Consider the following 19,736-nt stretch of genomic DNA (forward strand, 5'->3'; position numbering starts at 1 on the left):
TTAAGAAAGAGACGGTAAGAGTAAAGTTACTACTGTTGCAGGGCCGTTGGGGTATTGAATGTAGTTGAATTAAAAAGCCATTAGTTCAGACCAAAGTCTCCTCCATGCACCGCCCACTCTTGGGCACAGAACATTCCGGGCAACCCCCCTTGCCCTTCCCTCCTCGGTGAAATCCTCGAGGGTGGGCGAGCGGGGGTGTGGGGTGGGGTGTGCATGCGGGGAAGATTGGGAGCTGAAGACTGTGCCAACAACAAAAAAACCCCCACTCTGCCAAGGGCTCCTGAAGCACAGCAGTTTCCCAGGACCGTGCCCATGTTCCGTTTCCCCCCTTCTCGCGTCTCTTTTCCTCGCTGAGGCTGAAACCCTGGAATGGTTTGGGGACCAATGAGGTGGCAGCGGTTGACGCCGGGATCACGGTGAGGGGCGATTTCTTCTCGGGGGGGGGGGGGTGAGGCTTCCAGGCGGGGTGGGGGGCGGAGGAGAAAGGGGGAAGCGGGGGCAAAAAGTAGGAGGGGAGGAGAGGGGAAGGCCAGTTGAAGAGCCGCAAAGGCAGCAGAGGTACAGGAGCCAAAGGTAAAGAAAGAGCAGGTTCGCGGACCCGCGCGGGCGCGGGAGGGGGGGGGGGGTCGAGGTCGAGGAGGCGGCGCGGCCCGGGCGTGGGCCGCACGGGGGGCGCCGCGGGGAGGGCGTGGAGGGTCGCAGCCAGGAGGAGCCGGGCTTGCCGGCTGGGGGTCGGGCGCCGGGCGCGAGGCAGCGGGAGAGCGCGGCGGCTCCCGCAGCCCAGGCAGTGGTGGCCGCGCCCCCGTCCCGGCTGTGAGCCCGCGCCGCGCTTCGCGTCCCTCCGCGCCGGCCCCGCGCCCGCCGCCCCGGGGCTGCCCCCTCCCGCGCGCGCCCGTTGGGGGGCCCGGGGAGCAGCGCCGGAGGCCCGGCCGCATTGTGACGTAGTGGGGCCGCGGCAGCGCCTCCACCGTCCGCCCGCTCCTGCTGCGGCGGCTCCTGCTCCCGCCGCCGCCGTCTATCCGTCTGTCCGTCCGTCGGTCCGTGCTCTCGAGCCGCCGCAGCGCGGGGCGCCCCCGGTGAGTCCAGGTCCCCCGCGGGCGCCGCGGGGTAGCTGGGGGCGGCGGCGCGGGCGGCTGAGCCTTTCCAAGTTTGCACCGGGCGACCCGAGCGGGTATCGCCCCGGTTCCCCTAGAGCTCCGGGCCCCCTTTGTGCCGCGAGTCCCAGCTGCTCCAGTTGCGGCGGCGCCTCTGCAGAAAGGGTTAGGGGGAAGGTCTCTATAGTAACCGCGGCGGTGGCTGCCAAGAGGCTGGTCTCCTTGGAAGAGGGGGGAACAACCCTCTCCTCAATTTCCAAAGAATTGTTCTTTTCATTTGCCCGTTTCTTGTGGTTATTATTCTTGCTGCCACCTCGGATCGCAGGGGAGGCAGGGATGGGCAGTGCTGCGGCTCTAAGAGCCGAGATAACCAGGGGGCGAAGTACTAGTAATATCAACAGTATCAACAGCAATAATAGTAATAGCAAAACAGGGACGCCTGGGGATGCTATGGCCCAAGGGGAGCCCCTCCTCGTTCGTCTGCTCCCGCGGCCCCCTGGATGCCCGGTCCTGCCCAGGCTCCGACCACCACCCTCTGGCGCTGTCCTGCGTCCGCGGGCTCCTCCGCGTCAATTTTAGCCGGGAGTGTTTCTCTCCTGGCTTCTCTCCTGGTGATGACTTTCATCTGCAGGTGGTAAGTGAGGTGAACTGGTGTTTTGGCTATTGTGAAATGCCACGTTTTGTTTATTTCATTTTTATGAAAAGAAAAGAGGGAAAATTACGAGCCATTACTGGCAGCCATACAGTTTCCACAGGAAATACTAGCATTCTTTGAGGAACACGCTACTGCTCGCAGGGAAGAAAGTCTTTAGGAAACAAAAAGGCAACAGCATTGTTGCTCATTTTCAATGGACCGCCAGGAGGGGGGAAACGTGGTGTTTTTTCCTGTGGGAACAGGCTCTCCTTGGGAAAGTTAATTAAGGAAGCTTACTGTCGGGGCCATTTTTCACTTGCTGGTGGCTGGGTCTTACTCTTCTTGGCTCTTACTGACAAGTGTCCATCAAAGAGCCCAGAGGAAGGAAGAACCACTGCAGGACAGTCTCACCACACACCACGTGCTGTGGAGCCCGGCCAGGGTGCAGTTTGCAAAATGAAATAAGGGCTGTCTGGGGAGGTTTATGAGGATTACATGTGTGCAGAGTATGTCAGTTCTCCAAGGTGTCACTCTAAACACGTAATTTTCAAGCACAGGCTTTTCCTTGCTGAATCTGCAGGAAGGCAAAAACCTATTTCTCTTATTACGGAGCAGACGTCCCAGTTGGGACTGGGTTGAAATCTGTATTTCATTTGTCCATATTGAAATTGTAAAAGGCAAAGAGGACAAGGTGTAGGAAAGCAGTGTGGAAACGACTTTGCATCTAGGAGAAAAGGTCTGTTGGGCATTTCTGATGTATCTCAGTGTTAGCTTGCATTCAGCATGGTTAGAGTCTGGGGAGACAGCTTTAAGGTGTCCTTAAAACTATTTGAACAGGTGTGACATTTTCATCATCATCGCAGAAATCTCTCTCTGGACGGCCATAGTAACTGAAGAGTACCCATAGCCAAATATGTACGAGTTCCAGGTCTAGACCCAGAAAGAAAAATATGGTGCTTCTCTTAAGGATCTTTGGACATCTCAAGTAGAAATAAAATATAAACAACAAGCAATACAAGAGAGTCCCCTGGTGATCTAGAGGTTAGGACTTGGCACTTTCACCACTGTGGCCTGGATTCAGTCCCTGGACTGGGAATTGAGATTCCATGTCAAGCTGCTGCACGCAGAGTCCCCCCCCCCTCCCCCCAACACACAAAATAAATAAGCAGTACAATTTTGAATATAAATTGCATTGTCTCCATGGCATGCATTTCATGAGGAAAGGTTACAAGATGGTAGCTTTGAGATGATGCTTCATTTATTGATTTGACATTTACCATGTATTAAGATCCAAAAGGAAGGGACTAAAGCAGATGAATTTCTCCGTCTACTGTGTCACAGCTTTGCTAATTCCCAGCAGTTGTGCTGGTGCAGGTGTACAGTGGAAATACATAACAGAGGCCAAGAAACTTTGTGTGTGCTGTTGTTTTGGAAGGAATTGTAGCAGTGTTTTATTGTGCTTAAGAGGAGGGAAACCCACATAAACATCTAATACAAACAAATGATCTTTGATATTATCAGAGAAAGCCTGGAGCTGTTTTTCTTGCCAGATTGAAGGCATTCCTTGTCAAAAGAGGAAATTTCCCAAGGAGCAGGTGCATCATTATTAGAAACACAAGGGAATTTCTCTTAAATGCAAAATCTAATTGAACAGCAACAAGAGAATGAGTGACATTCTTAGAATAGAAGCCTTGTTTTTGGCAGTCTGTCAGATTAGAGTTGCAAACCACACAGGAGAAATTTTTGTCTTGGGAGAAAAATAATTTCCTGGTGAAAATCAAATATTTGCTTCTGTGAAACTTTTACCTTTATATACATGTTTCCTTGTGCCCCTTAAATTGGTGTGGATTCCACTTACAAGAAATAATTTTTTGGAAATATTTCTAGAAATGAATCAATGAAATGTCTACTAATACGATCTGTATGATGCACAGTCTTATACTGTTAGGTTAGATATCTAGATGTCTAGGTTAGATTACTAGATTTTTATTTTATGGCTTGATCTTATCAGCTCTTTTTTTAAGTTTTTTGAATTGATCAAAATATGTGTTGACATGACGAATGTTATTGTTGTAATTGACAGCTGGGCCCTAGAAAACTACTGATTGATTCCTAAACAGCCATTGTGTATATACTTTGTGCATATACATGGAGTATAAAAATACAAAATGCAGAGTCTCTTCACAAGGAACTTACAAGGGGTGAAATAGGACACACGAAAAATGAAGTAATGGCATGAAACATGAAAGAAATTATTGTATTATTGCGCACCCAAGACACTGAATAATCGTTGAAAAGGAATTCCGAAGAGAACATAACCAAATCTGCTTAGATTTTATCAGTTATCCATTTCTGTGTAATAAATCACACCCAAATGTAGTTGCTGAACACAACTCTTGAGCCTGTGATTTGGTGGTTGGCAGTTTAGGTTGGGTTCAGCTAGGTGGTTCTTCTGCTGGTCTTGGTTGAATTCCTCAGACATCTTCAGTTGGCTGGTAGTTTGATCTAGGATGACCTCATTTATGTCTTGCAGTTATTGGGCCAGGTCACGGGGGCATGTGCTTCCCATTCTGATGGTCCTGAGCTTCTTTACATGACAGACAAGCCGTATTCCAAGAGCGGTGAAAGAGCAAACCCCAGTTCAAGGTGATTTTTAAGCCTCTGCTTGTGTTATATTTGCTACCCTTCCATTGGCCAAATCAAATCACAAATCACAGATTCAAGGGGTATTGAAAAAAACACTTTAACAATCAGAGGTAGCTGCCAAAAATTGTAGTTTTTTTTTTTTTTTCAATCTAGTACATGTATGAAACACTTGTTCCTGTTTTCTGCTGAGGAATAGTGTACCGTAAGATAGCGTACTTGTAGATGGCCTAAAAATGAGGTTAGGAAATTGCCCCTATAAAACATTGTCCTATAATCATTATTCTGTAAACCATACATAGACGAGGAGAGACAGTGATAATAAAGTTTTAGCCATATGCTCTGCCATTGGTGTCAGGATGGTTGGGAGACAGTAGGCTGATAGCTGCATCATAATTCGTTGCTGGAAGGTGAAGAAGGCTCTGACAAAGAATGGAAAGGAAGGAATCAATCTGGAAGATCCCATATTTAGGATTAGGTGATTGATTATAAAAGGTTAGTGAAAGCCTAGGGTCAGAATCATTCTGAGATTTAAAAAGGCTTAAGTGACTAAAAGAATGATTGTGCTGTTGTGAGAAATAGAGGAATCAATAAGTGACATATTTGGGGGGAGGAGAAAAATTCAGTTCCAGGAAGGTGGATTAAAAGAGATAAATTGAATGTGAAAGTCCTTTATAAGCAGTGGAGCATGCTATGACCATTACTATTGTTTAGTGTTTAAATCGCAGTGGATTGTATATAGTTAAGTTTCTCTAGTCATAAAGCAACAGAAAACAAAATCCAACCTGGAGGATATCCTACGGGTCAAAGGAAATTCAGAATCCCTCTCAGGATACAAACAAAACTACTCCGGAGGGCTAGGGAGTAGGAACTGATGTTCTTTTTCCTGAGGCACGCAGCTGGAGGTCTGCCCTTGGACTTAGCATAGCAGGAAGGAGAACATCTTTGGCCGAGTGTGAGTGGCAGGCACACTGGTGAGCCAGAAGCCTTGATTGACAGCCCCACTAAGGTAGCTCACCTCAGGAGCAGGTGGGTGCTTCCTCGAAGGTCATGGGAGCACTGCTGTCGGAATTGGACACAGAGTGGCACAACCAACCAGTCCCTGCCAGAGACGAACACTTGAAGATTTATTTGGGCCCAGCCACTGGGAAGCAGGTAGGGTAGGAGGTGACAGTGTGGGCGTATTCACATAGAGATGTCAGTGCACGAATGAGAGTGAAACCCATGCCAGTTGGAGGGGTTTTCTCATGGAGAGAAGAGGAAGGAGAAAGCCTGGCACGATGACATCTAGGCTTCTCCATAAACGTCAGTGGATGTTTTATTAGAGGGGAGAGGAATGCAAAACACGTCCTGTAGGCTCAGTGGAGGTGTTGCTTTGCCAGCCTTGTTTTATACATGGCCAGTCTGAAACTCAGGTGGCGTCCTTACCATTGAGTGCAGCTGCCGGGCCAGACTGAAACACCTGGCCTAGCTAGCATCACACAATTTAGTCTGAACAGCACGAACAGCACACACAGCTGCTCTTTAGGGAAGAGCCTTGGATGGACCAGCTCAGACCCGGGCATATACTTTTCTAGTTTATATGGCACACATCTAAGAACCTTGAAGATAATCAGTAAATGTTAACTTAATGAGTGAATGTGCCATTATCTGCTGTAGTAACATTTTCTAAAGCAGTTGGGTCTGGCTTTTCATTATTCACAGAAGATTTTGTTATAAAGTCCCTAAATGCCTTTTATAGATATGCATGTTTTAAGATACTAGTGTCACAGCAATATAGGTTTTTATAATCCACCACTTGCAAAAATAGACTCTGGGTTTTTTTTTTTTTTCTGTCTTTTTGCCTTTTCTAGGGCCGCACCCTCGGCATATGGAGGTTCCCAGGTTAGGGGTCTAATCGGAGCTGTAGCCACCGGCCTACCGCAGAGCCACAGCAATGCGGGATCCGAGCCGCTTCTGTGACCTACACCACAGCTCACAGCAATGCCTGATCCTTAACCCACTGAGCAAGGGCAGGGATCGAACCCGCAACCTCATGGTTCGTAGTCGGATTCATTAACCATTGTGCCACGATGGGAACTCTAAGACTCTGAGTTTTTTTTTGGGAAAAAAAAATTGTTTCTATGTTTTGTATTTGTCAGGACTCTGTCAGGAAGTCACAGAAACCCAGTGTTCAGAGAGGAAGGGGCATATCCTGGCTCCCGTATTGGAAAAGTTCAGGGAAGATCCACTTCTGATTTTCTGTCTTCTTCAGGGTGGTAAATGTTCATGAGCAGCTTTAGACATAATCCCTGTGGGAAAAGAGAATAATTCAGGGTTAATTCTGATTAGACCGCTTTGATCATATGCCCATGCCCAAACCAGTTCTTATGGCCTGAGACTGGGCACATACTGCTTGGCTCGCCCTTGATGTCCTGGAGCCTTGGGGACCGGGAGGGAGGTCTGTGTGAGGAGTGGGGCCGGGGTGGGGGAGTGGAGGAGGTACCTGGGAATGTGGTCCTAAAACACATGACCTGAGAGCAGAGAATGTGTGGTTTTTAAAGAGAACATATTGAAAAGAAGAGAGAGTAGAGTCTGCAAGCAGAAATAGCAGGTATCTGCTGCTGCTGCTGCATCTGTTTTTCCCTGGAGGACAGAGCATATTTCAATAAGCCACTGAGCCATCAACCTGAATGGTCCTGGTCTGACATTCTCCCTTTCCGCCTCCACCCAGTCATCAGCAGGGCCTGCTGCTCCATCTCTCAATCTTTCTCTCCCCCCCTCCCCCGTGAGTTTAGACCTTCCCTGCTTCACTCCTAAGTCACGTCTAAGATGCTGCCTCCCATCTCTCTGCTGCCAGGCCATCCTCTTCACCGCTGCCTGAGTGCTCTTACTAAAGGACAAGTAGCTAAAATCAAACCATGAGTCCACGGTCAAAAGGTACATACTGCCAGCTGTGAAATAAATAAGGCGTGGGGATATAATATACAGCCTGGTGACCAAAGTTAATAATAGCATGCGTATTTGAAAATTGCCAAGAAAGTAGATCTTAAGAGTTATCACAAGAGTTGATACTATGTATAGTGATAGATGGTGACTTGTTTTGCAATCATTTCACAGTTTATACAAATAGCAAATCATTGTATTATACACCTGAAACATATAATGTTATATGTCAGTTGTATCTCAGTAAAAAAGAACTATTCAAAATTTCATAGCCTTGGAGAAGAAGTCCAAGTTCATGGCCATGAATTCCGAGGTTCCCCATGATGTGCCCTGCCTCCTGTGTGTCACAGTGAATGGATGGGTGGGAGGGTGTGCAGCAAAGACTTCTTTGAGCTGCCCATATTATCCCCATGCTGTGCTGGCCTACATAACATCAAGAGCACCAGCTGTCCATTTTCTCCCTTATGTTCATGCTTTTGCATGTGCTTTTGTCTCTGGAATATTGTTTCTCCTTTCTTGACCTAGTGAACACCTCCTTTCAGAGACAACCCAAGCGTTGCTCTCTCAGGAAGCCTTTGCTGAACACATCCTCCTACCCAGTCCCTACATTGGACTTGACCCTGTGGTGCAGCACTGGGTGTGCTTGTCTGTCTCTCCTGCTGCTCCGAATGTCCTGAGTGCCTTCTTGTCTTTGTGTATCCCTGTGCTCAGAACAGTGTCTTTCACATCAGATAAGCACAGTGACTTCTAAATGAATGAAATATGTGTACTAAATTGTTCACCTTCATCCCATGATTTTTTAGGTTTATTTTCTTTCCTTTAACTTGACTCTCACATTTGCATCTGAAAACATTGGACATAAAGAGCAGGTTCTCTTTGAAATTGCTACTTGGATGCTTTTGCAGCAATTCTCCCAACTGTTGGTGTGCTCGTTTCCTGCTTGGTCACCAAGAACTACCTTAAGAGAGAGGTGGAAAAATATAGTGACCAGAAATTAATCTCAAGGCTAGAATACCTGGCTCAGATATCAGATGAGGAATAATTTTTCTTCCTCCCTTTAAGAGGATATCTAATAGTTAATACCTGTGAGGTGCTTCCTGTCTGCATTTACCAGATGCCTTACAATTATTATTATTGAATCCTCAAAACAGCCCCAGGTAGGACCTATTACTGTTATCACCCCTTTTCTCCATATGAGGAAACTTTTTTTTTTTTTTTTTGGCTTTTTAGGGCTGCACCAGTGGCATATTGGCAGTTCCCAGGTTAGCGGTCGAATTGGAGCTGCAGTTGCTACCTACACCACAGCCACTGCAATGCCAGATCTGAGCCACATCTGTGCCTTACACCACAGCTCGCACAACACTGGATCCTTAACCCATTGAGTGAGACCAGGGATCGAACTCATGTCCTCATGGATACTAGTTGAGTTTGCTTCCGCTGAGCCATAATGGGAACTCCCGGAAACTGACATTCCAAGAGTAGAAGCAGCTTGCTTGTTGCTAGGCTCCTTCTTCTTGGACCTTGCATAGTTGCCAGACACTCATCTGGGTTGCTGAGGGGGTAGACCCAGTCTCCAATTGGGCTCTTCCAACTCATCCAATATGTTTTCGTGGTTGTTCTAAAATGACGTGACCCCTTCCCAGGAGTCAAACATTGCAGCTGCCTCCCTTGGCCATCAGTTGTGTCAGAAACACTGGAAAAAGATGTGTGTAAAGAGGTTAAGGACTTTAGTACTGTACGTGGTTGAAAATAAGATGAATTTCTATCTTAGAAATTGCAGGCATGTTCTAGTGATTCTGCTGTGGCGAGATAATAAACGCCTCTCACGGAAGTTGTGCTGCTGTGTGTAAAATGTAGGCCTCTTGAACAGGCATGGAAGAGGCTTAGTTCTGAGGATCATGCAGAAATTTATACCAGAGATATACAAAATGAGCTAAACACTTTGGAAGCCACAGAAGCTTAAGAATGTTTCTTAACCTGTTTTCAGTCTGAGAGCCTTTTGAGGTTCTGATGAGAGCTATGGAATTCTTTCCTTAGAGAAAAAAGATGTGCACGCACACACACACACACACACACACACACACGCACACACCACTTTGTATTTGGTTTCAAGGGTTTCCATCTGTGGACTTCCTGGGGGCTCCACAGACTCCAGGTTAAAAACCTTGCTTAGAAGCTGAAATCTGGAAGAATGATAATAGCCATTGTTGAATGTTTACCATGCATCACATGCAACCATTTATTGCGCTCACCATGTGCCAGCTCTTTCTGAACAGCACCTCAGAGCCCACTATCCCCCTAAGACGTGCATGATGAGTCCTGTTTTAAGCTATGAGCAGTGAAGTTCGGAGAAGGAATGTACTCGTCTCCCGGCTGCCAAGTGGTGAGCGTAGAATTAAATGCAGAGCCCAGATCTGCATCACTGCTCCTTCTCTTGGTCTCCATGCCCATTCATCTCACCAAGCGAGACGTGAGACCTGGCCAGGGAAACGCCCAGCCCTTGTCAGCCCTGACTGCCCTCAGCCTTCAGCTGAGTAGGTCAAGCGGCTACTTCGGCCCCTGGAGCCTCCAGGCATGTTTCCAGTGCTAGGAGCAGACGAGGGCTGGGAAGGTCTCAGCTCGCTGTCCCCCGCCACCTGTCGCCACTTTTTCCCCACGCAGAGCAGAACGTGCCCATAGAGGGATGCAGAATGGCTGCTTGACCATCCCTGGGTGAGAGCCTCACTCATTCCTGAGTGCCCTTTACACACCTGGGCACTTTAACGCAGCAGAGCCTCCACAACGCAGGTGGCTGCATGTTCTCCATTTGAGCCCATCCACAGACGTTTATTTTGGGCTGCAGTTGGCTGGGCTTCACGCTCAATGCTGTGGTCACCACAGCATACAGATATGGTTCCTGACCTCATGGCACTTGCACCTGGTTCACATCTAGCGGAGAAGGGGGCTAACAAAGAGATTAAAGTGTGACGTGTTGAATGAAAAAGGAAGTGTAAAGGGTTCGTTCTGTACAAGTTTCCATTCTTTGCAGCTTCGCAACTCAAGTCCCAAATGTTTCTACTTCTCTGCCCTTTCTGTCTCTCCTTGGGTGTTGAGAGAACTTCAGGTTTCTAGAGACTTAATCAACAGGGTAAAGGGGACACAGCAGAGCAGTTCCTTGCAGGCCCCCCTTTGCAGATGAGCAAGCAGAGTGACCAGACAACAAGCCACAGGAGGGGGAAGACAGGGCTCCCTAATTGGTCTGGTCCCCACCAGAGCAGGGCTCCCTGTAAACCACAGGCTGCATCTCATTTTTTCGTGATGTGACTGTGGTCTTTGTTTTGGCCTTCATGTTGTGGCTTTCTGCTGTAGATGAGCCTGGCAGGTCAGTGCTCTTCAGGAAGAAGTCACCGCCAGCTCTGCTCCCTCTGTAGCCCCTTGTGGGCTCCCTTGTGTCTCATCTCCTCTTTTTCCATGAATCACTTCTCCCCACTCACCCACCTGCTCTCAAGACAGACTCCAGAGTTTTCTTCTCCAAGTGTCTGCTTGTGACTATGAATGCGAGCCCTTAGGTCATTTCAGATTTTCCAGTGGGCACAGTAAGAAAGGTAGAAGGAAACAGATGAAATTAATTTTGGTAATGGTTTAGTTAACCCAGTATATCCAAGCTATTAGCATTTCCCCATGTAATTAGTGTTAAAAAAATTAATTAGATTCTTCACATTCTTTTTTCCCCCAAACTCTTTGAAAATAGGGGATATTGCATTAACTCAGACAAGCCACACTTGCTGTGCTCTGTCTCCACGTGTGGCTGGTGGCTCACATGCTGGCCTGCAGGCCGGGCCTCTGAGGAGGCCCTGGGAGGCCTGGGGGCAGACTTGGCCACTGCCACCCCCAACCCCCAGTGCTTAGCTTGCGCCTCTGCCGTTCCAGGGGGTGTTGTACTTAGCTGCTGGTACTCTTGAACCCGAGCCCTTGAGGGTAGGGAATGTGTCGGCCATCTTTCTGTCCTGAGTGCAGGGGGCAGTGTTTAGGAGGCCCGCAGTTGGCATTTGCAACATTGAAAGCATTCATGGATGGGGAAGGTTATTTGTAGCCTCAGGAGCTCCAAGGATTAGTCTCTGGGGGCTCCCCTCCCCAGCCCTGCCTCCTGCCTTTCAACCCTGGTCCTGCCTAGTGCCAGAGAACCATGCTTGAGTCAGACTGAGGGAGCCTCTGGTGTCGAAGGGGACATTCCAGCCTAGAATTGTGCTGCCCTTCGGCCTGTTTCCTTTAGCTCAAGGCTTTCCCTCCTCTAATATTAAATTCTAGGAGGACTTATCTGTAGTTGTGCATGTTAAATGATAATGGTCTTATTTAGCAGGAAGGAGAAAAAAAAAAAAAAAAAAAAACAGGCCGGACCAAACACCAAAATAAAACTCACCCACTGAACAAGCTTCCTACTGAGATTATAAAAAAGGCCAACTGACATTTAGAACACTAAATATACAGAGAAGGAATAGCCCGAATCAGAGAGCCGTCAGAGTCATAATGATGAGCTTTCTCCATGTTTCCAGTGGTTTTAGAGTCATCACTACTCCCCCTGAGAGAAGGGGTGATTTATAGCTTGAGTAAATTGGCCTTTGCACATCCAGTATTTAAATTTTGCAGGTGCTCCCCACCAACTAATATGCTCGCTTATCTACTTTACCTCTAGTGATAAATGTCACTTAAAATAATTCATTTAACCATGTCTCAAAGATTGGTACTGCGTAAAACCACACCAACCACATATTCAAATAAATTCGAAGTTTGGAAATGGAAGAAAGTATTCGTGTTTCATCCGTTAAGGCATATAAGCACTTTCAGAAGGGCTTCTTGTCTCAGAAAGGAATACGGTTACTCTGGGCCCACTCAAAGGGTATGTGGAAATAGAAGTGGAATTAGGCCTAACCTCCATTTCACCATTGACTCCCAGTCTCAACCTGGAAAGCTCATTGACCTGCTTGAGGGTTTTGTTTCTCGGAGTGCGTACAGGGAAAAGTAAATTCTGCTGTCACACACGGTGTAGGAGGAGGGTGAAATATAGAAAATGTTTTGAACCATTCTTGAAAAAAGAAACAACCCGAAAAAACTGGAGTTCCCTTTGTGGCTCAGTGGAAACAAATCTGACTAGTATCCATGAGGATGCAGGTTTGATCCCTAGCCTCTCTCAGTGGTTTATGGATCTGGCATTGCCGTGAACTGTGCTGTAGGTTGCAGACGTGGCTTGGATCTGGCGTTGCTGTGGCTGTGGTGTAGGCTGGCTGCTACAGCTGTGATTCGAAACCTAGCTCGGGGACCTCAGGTGCGGCCCTAAAAAGACACATACAAAAAAAACCTATTTGAAACAGTTGGAGAGCAAAGTAGCTGCCAGTATTTTCACAAAGTAATTTTTAAATTAAAAAAAAAAAATCAGGGAGTTCCCGTCGTGGCGCAGTGGTTAACGAATCCGACTAGGAACCATGAGGTTGAGGGTTCGGTCCCTGCCCTTGCTCAGTGGGTTAACGTTCCGGCGTTGCCATGAGCTGTGGTGGAGGTCGCAGACGCGGCTCGGATCCTGCGTTGCTGTGGCTCTGGCGTAGGCCGGTGGCTACAGCTCCGATTGGACCCCTAGCCTGGGAACCTCCATATGCCGCGGGAGCGGCCCAAAGAAATAGCAAAAAGACAAAAAAAAAAAAATCAAAGCTTATATCCTATTGTAAATAAGTAAACACTGGCCATCTTTAAGTAATTTGAAGATCCCTTTTTAATACGTCAAGGATGGTTCAAGACAGACAATACTTTTCCTCTGTTGGCTCCAGTTTGGGGTCTCTTGCTTTCATTTGAGTCTCTTACAAAAGAACTTGTGCCTCCCTGTAAGTGCAGCGTCCTTGGTCCAGCATGACGGCTCTGGTGTGCTGTGTTGGTGTAATTGAAAACCTATAAAAAGCCTGAGAGCTACTTTTGAATTGGCTCAGTGAACTTGGACTGGATTTGTCAAAGTGGTGAAAGGTTTAAAGGAATTTTCATAAATGAGGTCTCCAAGCTGTGTTTTCGCCATACAGTTCCAATGAACTCCGAGGCCTGTGAACTTGGAGAATAGCGCCTCAGTGAAGAGCAGTCATATCAAGATGGAAATAAATGATTCATTTCCATTCCCCGAGTTCTGCAGACATAAGCACACTTAAACGCTGATCATCATAATTTAGCAGTACCGTTGTGCACTAAAAATACAATTTAAAAGTCTAATCTTTAATTAAGTTGAGTACTCACAGATTAACATGGTTACAAATCTCGGGCACTGGATGTAGCACAGTGTTTACTCCTGTTGCTAGGAAATAGCAGAGCGCTTCACAAGTTACAGATTGATTTGGTCAGAAAAGGCTTGTAAGCGACTCCCGCTAACAGACCTGATTGATTCTTCTTTGTTTCTGTCTCATAATGTATGTAAATGAAATTCATACAGCAAGTCCCGTGCACGCAGAGCTTTTGTAGGCAGCAGAAAGCCCAGGTGTGTGCACCTAAGTAAACATTTGGAGAATGTTTGAAAGAGTGATTTCACCTAGAGCTCTTGGATGAAATAAACTGCATCAAGTATTTGAGTTTTTAATGGCATGAATTTGTCCATTTGTTAGAATTAGTAAGAAAATAGGTTGTTGTTAATAGTTATCACAAGGCTAATTGATGGTTTCGCACTCTTGCCATCCGTGGGACACTGTCAAATTAGTGTAAGAACATGATCCAGGTTGACGGTTTTCCAGAATCATTCAAACGGGCATGTAGGAAATCAATTCTGCTATTCTTTTTTCCCCTTTCCCTCCTTTTGGCAAACCTCACTGCATGACACATTGTACAATAGTTTTTAAAAATGCAAAGCTAATGCTTGCACAGCATGAAAGGGAGTAGCTATGCCAGCTCACTTGCCTTGTCCCTGGAAAGGACCAAAGATTTTTATGTGCTATTTCAGTCAGGATCAGGCATGAAAGAGTGGCCTCCCCAAGCTCAAAAGCAGAACTAAGAAAAAACCCACAGGGACGGATTTCCATTTGATCTATTTGAGGCGGGCCCTTGCACAGAGGGCTGATATTTCAAAGCAGAAGGCCTTAGAGTTCCCACTGAGGCATGGTGGAAGTGAATCCAACCAGGAACCATGGGTTCAATCCCTAGCCTCGCTTAGTGGGTTGAGGATCCGGTGTTGCCGTGAGCTGTGGTGTAGGTCACATACGCAGCTCGGATCCTAAGTTGCTGTGGCTGTGGTATAAGCTGGCAGCTGTAGCTCCAATTCGACCCCTAGCCTGGGAATCTCCATATGCCACGGGTGCAGCCCTAAAAAGCAAAAAAAAAAAAAAAAAAAAAAGAAGCAGAGGGCCTTCTTAAAAGAAGATGGAAAATAGCAAAATACTTGATTGTCTTGAGGAACAACAGCCTTTGGATGACTTGTGCTTGATAAAGGATTTTACCCTATATCCCAACTCTGAACAACCTGGAGAGGAGAGGAGGGTGCTGCCCTGACCGCCCTCCAGGGTGCATGCCCATGACCTCTCCTGGTGATTAACACACTTTAAACCTCCGTCTGGGCCATTGTTAACTCATCTGTGTAGAAAACCACTTGTTGACTTTGATAAGAATGTTTTCTCAGTCTGTGCAAGTACCCAACACAGTTTTTTTGGGTACATACTCTATGATCAGTAGATTTTGACTGAGTAAATGAATCCTGCAAGATGTCTAACTAGTAAATATATGAATAATATAAGACCTAAGGCTTACCCCATTGCGGTAAATAGAGGTTAAAGGCCTGTCTTCTCAGAAGATATCATTGTGTAACCTGTGTCATTTATACTCATATCATCCCTTTGAAGCAGGATACTGCCAGGCAAGTGGGCAAAATGCCATGTGATGGAAGGTTTCACTGCTCAGCCACTAGCTGGGATAGATGATAGAATTTTAAGAGGCCTCAGACCTGCTTTTATAAAACTTTTGATGCTAAAAGGCAATTTGGAGATTTGACACCATGAGATGGAAAGATGAGATAACAAAACTGGCACACAGATCACAAGCTCCTTGGGGGTGGTGATTATTTCCTGTCATTCTCACTGTCACCTGAACACCCAAGAGCATACTTATAAATGGTGTGGGATAAAGGCAGTGGATGGACCACTGTACCAGTTATAAAACATAGGTTTGAGTCTCAGAGCAAGGCCCAGCTCAGCCTCTTACTATGTGTGTAATTTGGGGAAGCTTACTGGACCTCTTGATGTTTTGAAATGGTTTCTTCATTCACTACCCAATATTTATTGATTACCTCCTTGACTCAAGGTAAGTTTTGGATGAAACTTCATGTGGGGTGAAATGGGAATGGGAATCGTAGATATCTGATCCACTCTCTTCCTTTCTCCACCTGCTGTGTGCTGAGATACTTGGATCGAATCAGTTCTCTGGCTTCTGGTTGGGTTTGTCCAGTGGGAGGCAGCCGCAGGAGATTAGCAAGCAGGTGGTGGGGAGAGTGGGAGCCATTTATTCCCTGGGTTCCCTCCTTATCAGCTCACCTCCTTCGACTGTAGGCCACGGCTCCTGGCAGGCAGCCATCTCCCTAAAGCCACTTTCTGAATTCTGGTAACTGTCCCCTCCTCCAGACACTTCATACTGATAACTGCTCCACTGTAGTCTTATAAGCTCAGGGTACTGCACCATCGCTTACAGTTTCTCCAGTCCCTGCCCACACCTTTGCAAATGATCTCTTTATTAAAATGCCTTCAAATTGTAGTTGATTGTGCCACTTGTTTCCTCATGGGAACCTGACACAAGTGATTACCTGTCTTAGAGGTCGTTGTAAGAATAACATGGTTTAGGTAGAATTTAAAACAATGACTGGCTCAGAGTCAACAAGTTTAACTATTGTCAAAATCAGTTGTTCTTTCAAAATGTTGAGTTTGTCATGTTCATTGTTATGACAGTGTATTAAATATTTCAAAAGATAAGAAAACTGTCATGTTGTTAGTGTTAAAAATGGGAAATGTGAAACAGGGACTTCAAGATCACAGTGCTTCAGTTCTAGAGCTAAAAAGTGAAACAAAGACTTTGACTTTGTTTCTTTGCACTTGGTACGTAATCACAACATGTCTGGAAAGGAAAGTTGCCATTTCAAGGTATTTAGTAAATGAAAACTCAGCCTTCTTGGAATAAACGGTCTGCCTGAGGTGATACGCCCTGTTTGTGACCAGTAAGAAATAATTGAGTTGAGTCATGGACGACTTGGCATCTTCACCTTAATCCGTGTAAAAACTGGGGCTGCGCATTCTCACCTTAATGTCCTCTTGGTAGTGTCAAGACAGATGATCCTTAGGACTAAGTTTCTTACAGATACTTGGGGGATATTTGTTTGTTTTTACTCAGAGCTAAGTAGGAGGCCAGCGTTATGATGCTTGTATAGGAGATTTTCTGCACATGCACATATTTCTTACTTCCACCTTAGAGTTCTCTTTCTTAAGTCACATAAAATAGGTCGCTCTGTGACATTTGGAGCCATCTCATCTTTATCTTATAATCCACTCATTAAACTGTTTGTCAAGAATGAAAACTAACAGATTCCCTGAAGAAGTAGCGGTAAGTTTAAAAAACAAAATATCCTACAGCTTCCTTCCATTTGATCATAAATTAGTCATAGTTGAAATTTCAGACAATATGCATGTATCAATGTCTTGGAAAATTTGTATAAATATTCTCTAACTAGGAAGCAAGTGAATTTCAGAAATGTCTCTTTTGTGCAATTAAGTAGAGTCGTGGGAGGAAGAGCAGTTTGAAAGGCCTTTTGATGTTAGTCAGATTAAGGATTTATAAATTGTCCCTTCTGTTCAAGGGGCTAAGTAGGCAAAGACAAATATCCTGTTTCCAGAAGAGCTGATGCTTCTAGAAGGAATGATTATCATTGGTACATTTGGATCTCTTAGTATTCTTTAGCTTTTTAGTCAAAGTCAGACCCAGATAAGGTGGCTGTCTTCTTTCTTTTTAAAGAATATGCCTATCATATATTGGGCACTTCACCAATATGAGCCTTCTCAACTCTTTATTTATTGTCTTCGAATTGTCCTTTCTGGAGGAGATGTTGTATCAGAGTGCCGTAATAGCTCCTACTTGATGGGGCTGAAGCCTCCTGTTGCTCCCCTCCACCTGTCTACTTCTTTTTAGATTTCATCTCTTCCCATTTTTTTGCCTTGAGTGAAATACAGTGGTGTATTTACTGAGAGGAGCTCGTATGTTCATCATTCCTAAATGATTACCGTTTTGACCACATCACTTGTGTCCATATGCATACTAGTAATGTGGGAATAAAATTAAATTCTTAGTAGGTCATACTGAAAGTATCACACTATCAAAAACTTTGTGTGGGTTCTTGTGCAACAGAAGTAGTCATAGTTTTTTTTTTTTTTTTTGGCTTTTTTGTTGTTGTTGTTGTTGTTGTTGTTGTTTGTTGCTATTTCTTGGGCCGCTCCCGCGGCATATGGAGGTTCCCAGGCTAGGGGTTGAATCGGAGCTGTAGCCACCGGCCCATGCCAGAGCCACAGCAACGCGGGATCCGAGCCGCGTCTGCAACCTACACCACAGCTCATGGCAACGCCGGATCTTTAACCCACTGAGCAAGGGCAGGGACCAAACCCGCAACCTCATGGTTCCTAGTCGGATTCGTTAACCACTGCGCCACGACGGGAACTCCAGTAGTCATAGTTTTTTTAAGTAGAGGAGTGGATGGTGTTTACAGATGGAACACACATAGCTTTATGTGGTCATTCTGTAAACATGCTGTGATACCTGTACCTGTGTGGGTGCAGTTCTTTCCCTTCTCTGAATTTTATGTCTAATGGAGGAGAAAACTATCTCAATAGTAGAGACATGGACAAGAGCTCTCGTAGGAAGGCAGAGGAAGCAATGAACACACATAGCTTTATGTGGTCATTCTGTAAACATGCTGTGATACCTGCACCTGTGTGGGTGCAGTTCTTTCCCTTCTCTGAATTTTATGTCTAATGGAGGAGAAAACTATCTCAATAGTAGAGACAAGGACAAGAGCTCTCGTAGGAAGGCAGAGGAAGCAATGAACTCTGCCTGGAAACAGGAGAAAGGAAGGTGGTCAGATCATCAAGGGCTTCCCAGGAAAAGTGACATTTGATTTAGAGTTGAAGGCCGAGTAGGTGTTCACCAGGTGGGACGTTTAGGAGAGAGTGTTAGCGTTTGACAGACTTGGGAAATCATAGGCATTTTGGTGTGACTTGAAAGATACATGGTGTGGGGTGGCAGGAAAAAAATGTGCAAATGACAATGGGAGCCAAGTCTTGATCTGCTACCAGCTGAGCTAGCAAAGAGCATGCCCGAGGTATTAAAGGTGGGCAATGGAAAAAAAAAAGGAACGTGTATGTATGGATGGCTGGGTCACCTTGTTGTACAGCAGAAATTGAAGGAATATTATAGATCAACTATAAAATATTTTTTTAAGAAAACTTGATTTGCTTTCCAGTGTGGAAAAAGGGAGGTTATATATCTTTTTCATTGTTTGATATTGATAAATAACCCTTTATTTTTGAGTCATCCATACTCAAGGATTATACCGTCACTTGTATTGATGACTCCCAAATTTTTATCTCTAGCCCCAGGCTAGGATCCTCTTTGTCTTCTGCTCCTCTACATTTTGATGTTTCATCATTTCTCACAAAGTCTGCACCCCAAAGTTAATTCATGACTTTCACTCAAAATCTTGGCTCTGTCCCAATTTCTTAGTGTAATGAATGGCCCCAATTTTCAAGGTAATTATTCATGACATTCCCATCTCCTGAACCTCCCAGTATCTCCCATTCTCCAAACACTCAACGAGATGTCTTATTTATTCAGTTTATTCAGTTGTTTATTCAGTTATGCTCAATGTTATTGTCTTACTTCCATGCCCAGTTCTAGTAACTTCGTTCAGGCTGTTGTTTTCTTTCTCTTTGATTAAATCCACAGCAGTCTCTTCACTCCACTCCTCCATCCCTTTCTCATGCTTACCAGGTTGGTCTTTCTAACTGATTGCGTCAGTGACTGCTCTTAAATTTGTAGTGGGTTCTCACTGCTGATGGATAAAATCCAAAACCCTTAGCTTGATATTCTAACCCTTGATTTTGGCCCTACACACATTTGTCTAACCTCCTGGGTCCTGTGACTGATCCCCTACCCTTCTATAGTCTTATTAAATGGCATGGAGTTCCTGTGATTTCCAGTCCATTAGTCTCCTGGGAATTTTCCTGTTCTTGTTTCCAGCCTTCTTACCCTGTCAGCTCATTCCTCCTGACCTCTGCCTCCACCCAAGTCAGGGTGAGATGTTTCCACAACTGTGTGGTGGTCGATTGTTTACTTTTCTCCACTAGGTTTCAGGCTCCTCAGTGTCGGGCACCATGCATGTCTCCTTCATGTCTGCCGTATTCCCGATGCTCAGCTTC

The 19,736-nt window shown here is 45.7% G+C and overlaps 1 protein-coding gene across 1 annotated transcript in view; it reads left to right on the forward strand.

The window, feature by feature from the left end:
- The first annotated feature begins 229 nt into the window (after positions 1-229).
- The window catches only part of SNCAIP (synuclein alpha interacting protein), a 161,843-nt gene continuing 142,336 nt past the window's right edge, over positions 230-19,736 (forward strand). The window contains exon 1 of the mRNA XM_047778498.1: positions 230-416. The gene's annotated coding sequence lies outside the window, so the exon portion shown is untranslated. The remainder of the gene's footprint in view (positions 417-19,736) is intronic.

This window comes from Phacochoerus africanus, chromosome 4 (genome assembly GCF_016906955.1).
Source record: "Phacochoerus africanus isolate WHEZ1 chromosome 4, ROS_Pafr_v1, whole genome shotgun sequence".
In the NCBI taxonomy this organism is placed as follows: domain Eukaryota; kingdom Metazoa; phylum Chordata; class Mammalia; order Artiodactyla; family Suidae; genus Phacochoerus; species Phacochoerus africanus.